The sequence below is a fragment of the Neolamprologus multifasciatus genome, chromosome 5 (genome assembly GCF_963576455.1).
Source record: "Neolamprologus multifasciatus chromosome 5, fNeoMul1.2, whole genome shotgun sequence".
NCBI lineage: Eukaryota > Metazoa > Chordata > Actinopteri > Cichliformes > Cichlidae > Neolamprologus > Neolamprologus multifasciatus.
Genome location: NC_140443.1, coordinates 13,935,430 through 13,943,287, shown reverse-complemented (window position 1 = coordinate 13,943,287; position 7,858 = coordinate 13,935,430).

Below are 7,858 nucleotides of genomic sequence, written 5' to 3'. Positions count from 1 at the left end.
TTTCCACAAGAGAAATCCCATGCCTGGACCGTCGTCAACTGCTGCCATGATTCTAGCCTACATCACAGCGTCACGTGGGCTTTTTACATCCAACACGAAAACTGCAGTTGTGGTGCTCTCGATTGTACTCAGAACTCGGAAAGTCTGCCTTCCGAGTAGGAAAATGTAGGCAACTCCAGACAACAGATGAGCTGCATACAGGGCTGGACTGGGACAAAAAAATCGGCCCAACCTTATGAACAAAATAAAGTTCACTATCAGTAACATCATAGCAACTGCCCAGCAGTATATAAACCACGTCATGCTAGCTAGTATACAGTACGAGTTTGTCATGGTCCTGGGTCGTTGACCCAGTGTTTTGAGTTTATTGTTATTATTTTCCAGTTTCTGCTGTTTTGTATTTGTTCTTATGGTTTGAGTTGTGTGTTTAGTGTTTCTATCATCCCTACCTGTGTCCTTCCTCTGTGTTCTGTTCGTGTCCCCGAGTTGGTATTGTGAAACAGTCTGTGAGTTTCCTGTTTTACTTTGTAGGTTTGTGTCTCGTTTTGCCCATTAGTTCCAGCTGTGTCCCCTCCTCTGTGCCATTTCCTGATTACCTGGTGTGTGTATTTATACTGCGTGTCTGCCTGTGCTCCTCGTCTCGTCGTCTGCATTTCTCTGCATCATTTTGGTATGTCTCCGTGTCTCTCTGTTCCTCGCTTTGTGTCCTCTGTTTGTGTTAGTTTCACCAGTTTAGGTTTATGTTTAGTTCTGCCCTCACCTTGGGTTTTTCACCTTAAATAAATCTCCACCTGCATCTCCCCTGCCATCTGCATCTTGGGTCCTCTTTCATTCCACCACACGACTGCTGCCCAGCCGTGACGAAAGTTATTGTAACTGACTGTAAAAAGTCAGCACAACGAAAATAAACTCCACCTAAACTTGGTTTATATGTGACCCAGATAGACTGCAGGTCATAACTTCTTACCTGAAATTCAGTTCACCTGACACTCGGACCGGCGGCCGCCTCGGGTCTCTCCTCTTCCTCCTGCCTCCCCTTTCCCTCATCCACCTGATGGCCTCCACCACTTGATAATGTTACTGAATCTGTGGAAGCTCTACGATGCCACCACCAAACAGTTGAGCTATTTTTACACATCTGCCAGCATCTGGCCAATCCACCACCTTTCATTGTTTATACCGTTATGGAAAAAAACAAAACCAAAAAAACATCAGCACATCAAGTGCCGAGTCCAGCTGTGGCTGCATATGTTTTAGTAGTAATTTCTTTTTGAGGGCATTGCCATATTGGAATCCCGACTTCTCTGACGAGGCTAACCAGAACGCCGTTTACTCAAGTGTGACATCATTCTTAGGTTCATTTACCGATTTCCGAGGTAAGTCGAACACAACACACAAAGTAATGAATAATGACCCTATCTAAATCCCAGTAATGATTAACGCGTTACTGATTTTGGCATAATAACTAGTTACCGTGCTCATTACCACAATAATAACGTAGTTACTGTAACGCGTTACTTAATAACACGTTAGTCCCTACACTGGAAAAGACAGACTGCTGGTTTGCATGATTCTCCCTACAGTTGTTCTGGTTTGGTCCTGAATAATTGCTCATGTCTGCTTCTCATTAATACCAAAGCTCAGTGGTTCTCATGAAATATGTCAGCATGAACACACTCACTGACATCACACATGCCCATCACTAAGAGCTTCATGTCTAACCCAATCATTATACTCACTTTAACTTAAACATACTTCTAATATTAACATTTATGCCATGTGTTTCAGCCAGCCTCTTGAGGAAAAAAACTCTCCTTATGGAGAAAACCTTTGAAAAGTGTTTTCCATTTTCCAAAAAGGTATGAAAACCCACTTTTCATTAACCTATAAATAAAACAGCACATGTATGATATCATCCATATTAAAAATATGCGTTCTCTCTTACATGCTATAACATTTTATCATAAGTATAGAAGAAGCACACGCGTGATGTTATGAGGAGCATTCCACCTCTCCCTGCTTGGTAAGATTATTGATGGCAAGCTGAGCAATTTGTCTTTTAAACGAGACACAAAAATATCTTTTTACTCTGAGGACGTTCACGTTGCAATTAAGGGCGGCTTATTAATGATGCTCAGATGTGGAGAGAGAATTTCTGCTCTCGTTTATTCATCACACATGACTTTTTCTCCCATAGAGGAATCACTGCTGGCACAAATGGACCAGTCACAGTTTAGCACATTCATTCACAGAGCACACATTTTCTTCACTTTAAAAGCCCGAGTCAGTGAAAAAAGGATGAGTGGTTAAAAGGTTCTGATAACAAAGGAACCTATTTGCTTTGGTTACCTACAAATTTTCACAAACAACATGTAATCTCAGCTGTTATTTTACTTTGAAACACACTAATAGGATCAAGTTGGGATTTTTTGTGCCACGTATTTTTGTTGTCTACATTATCTATCCACTCATTGTAGATCAGATCAATTAATTTGCACTTAACTAATTTTATATCAGACAAATAAATATTTTAGTCACTATTTTTTTCTTTCATTTTGATAATAAACCGTCGGACAGTCTAAATTAAGGTTTTATATCGTAAAAGTATACAGCAGTCGCTTTATTCACAAAATGTTTGCTAAACAAAACCACAAACTTATCAACATACTTGGGGAATATAAATTTGTATTACATAAGCACAGTTTCTGCGAGGGGGGTCCTCTTGTGGCCTCCAAATTGAGGCAAACGAAGGCTACATTTAGATGAGCTTTAGAACTGGGACTGGCCCCGCCAGCCTGTAATGATGCATTCAGCCTTGAAATGCAGACCTCAGCCTTGAAATGCAGACTTCGGCTTCGGCTCTGAATTGTGATGAAGCATGTGTATGCATGCACACCTGGAAAGTTTGATGCTCTTACTTGAGAAATAGGCAGCAGCAAAAACAGTGAGATAATCTGGATAGTCTGTCCACATGCATACACCATCGGGCAGGCTGAACTGTGATTGATTGGCTAATAGCAGCTGGCTTTTTCAGGATCCTTGTCTGAGTAATAGGCGTTTCTACTGTTATGAACTTTATATGTCCAATAGCTTAATAAACTGTCACTTGATACAGTATGCCACTGCACGTTTCCATTTATTTATATCAATAACTAAAATTTTACTCAAATCATTTTAAACAATAGGTCATATTGTTTTTTAATGTGCACTCTATAGAAATGTAGTTGAAACTTTCAGATCAAATAATTTATTGTGCAACTGTTCAACTGCACATTAACACAAATATTTAATTACCCAATCATAGCAGCGGCTCAATTTATTGAGGCATCTAGGTGTGGTCTAGACAACTTACTGAGGATTAAAATGGATGAAGGACAGTAATTTAAATGACTATCAATATGACATCTTTGTTGGTGCCACACAAGCTGATCTGAGTATTTCATGAACTAATGATGTTTGGACTTTCACAACCAGCCACCTTTATGGTGCAAAAAAGAGAAAAGATTCAGTGAGCAGCAACAAAATACCTTGTTGATGCCAGACATCAGAAGAGAATGGCCAGACTTCGGGGAAGAAAAAAAGTAAGGTTAATTACAACCAATTTATGCAAGAAGAACATCTCTGAATACACAATATGCAGCAGATGAGGTGCAGCACCAGAAAACCACATCTGGTGTTTTTCGTGGACTCGTCAAAATTAAGCAATAGAAGATTGGAAAAATGCATCCTGATCTGATGAGTTTGCATTTCTGCTGTGGCAGTCATGTGGCAGAGAGAGAATTTGGCCAAAAAACATGGAAGCATGGACCCATTCCACCTTGCTGGTGGTGATGGTGTACTGGTGAACAGTGTTGGGAAGGTTACTTTTAAAATGTATTCCATTACAGAATACAGAATACATGCCCCAAAATGTATTTTGTAACGTATTCCGTTACGTTACTCAATGAGAGTAACGTATTCTGAATACTTTGGATTTCTTAATATATTATCATGCTTTGTACAACTACATGAATGTACTATTGCTGTGTGATTTATTAGTATTATTGAAGGCTACTCGCCATACCAATAGCAACTAGATTTTTAAATCTTAATATAAAATGAGTAACAGTAGGGTGGAGATTAGGGTAAGGCTGCACTTTTTGCAGCGATCTCATATAGAAAACTATTCCGCGCGTATATAAAACAGGTCTGTGGCTCTGAACTGTAGTAAAGGGACCTCTGGCTAATAGGTCAGGTTCTGTGTTGGTCTCGTAACCAAAAACTAGCTTTACTTTGTAGTCTGGGTCAACTTTGCTAGTGAGAGACAGAGAGAGGTGTTGAAAGGCCGCTCCAACTGGTTTCGGAGGAAAACATGAACACAGTGTTCAGTCCAGTCTTAACAGCTTACTTACAACTGGTCTTGTCAGGCACTCTTTTTGGCTGCAGTGGTTATTATTATATTTACATGCTTCCATCTCCCGTTTCTGGTCGGTGACAACTCGTACTTTTCGACTCCTTTTTCTCCCTCCTCGCGCTCACAGACACATAACAGGTACGGCAGTCCATTCTCCCTGCAGCACGGACTACACTGCCCATGAGGCTACATTCTTTAGGGCTATGCCTGTAACACTCTGCCTATTGCCTTCATATTAAATTTTTTTTTTTGAATAATAATTTTGAAAAATATTTCTTCACGTTATTTTGCGGGCCGAAAGTAGAGGTGACATGGGCCACGAGATTGAGACACAGACATTAGAGCCTCTTAATGCGTGTTTTGTTTGGGTTTCCACTGGCGTGGAATTACCAAGGATAGAGAGGGCATAGCCTAACATATGAAACAGGAAAAGACCGCCGTGTAATCCATTTATTTCAACAAAGTAACTGTACTCTGAACACCACCTTTTTAAATGGTAACTGTAACACAATACAGTTAATCATATTTTGTATTTTAAATACGTAACACCGGTATATGTATTCCGTTACTCTCCAACGCTGCTGGTGAGGGGACATTTTCTTGGCAGAGTCTGGGATTTTTAGTTCCAATTTAACATCATTAAAGAAATGCAGCATATCAGAGTATTGTGGGCGCCATGTCCATCCCTGTATGACCACAGCATACCCACCATCTGATGGCTGCTTCTATGAATAACATGCCACAACATAAAACTCAAATGTTTCCTAATCTAAAAATAACAAATCCTTCCAAAAAAAAATGTTTGGATCCAGATCTTGATCTTGCTATGTTTGGTTCCAAGATTTTTACCTTAGAGTTTTTGGTTGCTTTCTGTATGTTTTATTGTTTGTTTGTTTGTTTGTTTAAAAAACAAACAAATTCCTGGTTTGATTCCTGTTTTTTTCCATTATTCCAGTAATGGAATGGTTAAAGTTATTTGTGAAATAGCAATATAAGAGGCCTGCACTACAAAGCAGGATTTGGCCTTATTCAGGTTTTATTCCTGTTGGCTTCAAACAATTTTACAACTGTTTTATTCTATGAGCCTTATGAGGCCACTGGACTCCAGTTGAAAGAATAAAACCTAAAAGTGTCTTACACACATTTAAAGGTTTATTTAATGGAATACTCAAGTTATAATCTGTCAGATTTTCCTGTGTCTTAATGAGAGAAATGTGATATTTATAAGACTGTCAACTTATACACTGAGCATTTTTGTCAGCTTTCTTTCCTGGCATCACATCACTGCTTTGTCTGCAGCAGCTGTTTGTATTATTTATTTAACCTCCTAATATTTTATACCTCTTCAAATCAGCCGCTCTGCTGCCAGTACACTTTCATATTTCCATATTTGTGATTGATGATATGCTGCCAATACCACATCTTTCATGTGAACACATGCATGGCTAGAGCAGGAAACCCTGGGTTTAATTATTGAGATGAAAACCACGTTTGTGTGACCTCGTAGCCTGACTGGTGATGTTATGACATGTGAAGCAAAATAACTCCTTGGTTATGCTGAACTACAGGGTTGGTTTATTTATGTTTAGTTCCTTTGGTTTTTATGTATTTTTAAAAAAATATTCCCACTCCTCAGTATCCCTAGTCTTGTGTTCAGTGTGATGTAGCTTTTTTCTGTTTTTATTTTAGCTCTCCTGTTATGTTTAAAGATGACGCCAGTGTACATGGCTTGCCGTCCTCGGCTGTACCTGGTATGCTGCTTTTTACCCACTCTACCTTTTTTTATGGACCTTGGCATTTTATTTTTTATCCTTTTAGTTGTATGCTCATCTAGTGGCTGTGCACTGATTACGTACGACAGGCAAACACTTAAATCTTCGACTCTCCCATTCATCTCGGGCTGATCCTTGCTGGAATCTGGGCAACGCCACCCCACCACAACTGGACCCTCCGACCAGCTTCTTCCACCTACCCCTTCCTAATCTACACAAGAAACACTGCTTACTCGCCGTTGGATCTGCTCGGCTGACCACAAAGCCTAGCCAGCCCTTCCTGTGGCATGTTTTCCTGCTCGGGTTTGGATAACATCGTTCCAACGTGGCATTTGCCGAAGCAACCTAAGTGTCCTGCGATGCACCACCCGTGGCGATTTAGCCCCTAGGATACGGATGGCATTGCTCAATGTCAGGTCGCTGGTCAATAAGACCTTTCTCTTAAATGATTTCTTCTCTACTAATGGGATTGACGTTTTATTCCTGATGGAAACCTGGATTTGTCCTGGTGAGTTCACCCCTTTTTCCGAACTTCTTCCCTCGGACTGTGTCTTTTTTAGCGCACCAAGGCTTACTGGTAGGGGTGGTGGCATAACCTCGGTTTTTAAAAATTCATATGCAGTTCGGCAGCTACCCTCACCTCCCTACTCTAGTTTTAAAGTCCAGTTATTGGAGATGACTGCTTCCATGACCACACTCTGTGTGGTGGTTTACCGACCGCCTAAATATAACAAATGTTTTATCACGGACTTTGCTGAACTTCTAGGTTCTGTTCTTTTTAAATATGGTTGTGTTCTCATTATTGGTGATTTTAACATACACACTTGCTGTAAGAATGACCCATTTGCTAAAGACTCCCTTGCATTAACTGACTCTTTTAACCTGATTCAGTGGGTTAATGACCCAACCCATGTTAAAGGACAATCTTTGGACTTGGTTTTTTCATATGGCCTGGACATTTGTATCAAGGATATAAGTGACGCTGGGATTTCTGATCATTTCCCAGTTATATTTGATACTGGCTTATGTACTACTGAACTGCACCCTGTGGCTCCTCTTCGTCCATTACGTGTAATCAATGCTGAAGCTGTGTCAAACTTTTCTATGTCTTTCTCGGATTTTGCATCTATCATTCCCGACTGTTGTTCATTTCGCTCGGTGGATAACTGTGCTAATACCTTGCTATCATTATGTTCTTCTATCCTTGATACTGCTGCACCTATTAAAATGAAACGCCCTAGAACCTACTCTCAATGCTGGCTTAATGACACTACGTGCGCTTTACGTCGCGTGTGTCGCTGTGATGAGAGAAGGTGGAAAAAAGATGAACTTCAGATTTCTTATGACATGCTACAAACTAGCCGCTTAAAATTCCTGACCAATGGTCATAGCCCCTGCACGTTATTTAATATTTTTAACTCAGTGGTTAACCCTTGCCCAGACATGCCTTCACCTTATTCTCAGGCTCTTTGTGAGCGATTTCAAATTCATTTTTTAGATAAGGTCTCATCTCTTAAGTCCTCCCTTTCCCCGTAATTGGACCCCTTTCCATGTCCTCTCCTCACTTCTGAGTGCATATCAACTTTCCATCAGTTTGAGCCTGTGTCACTTTTGACTCTTAAGCGGCTAGTTGATCAACTGAATAACACCAATACTGTGCTTGACATTCTTCCATCTCGCATAGTTAAGGACT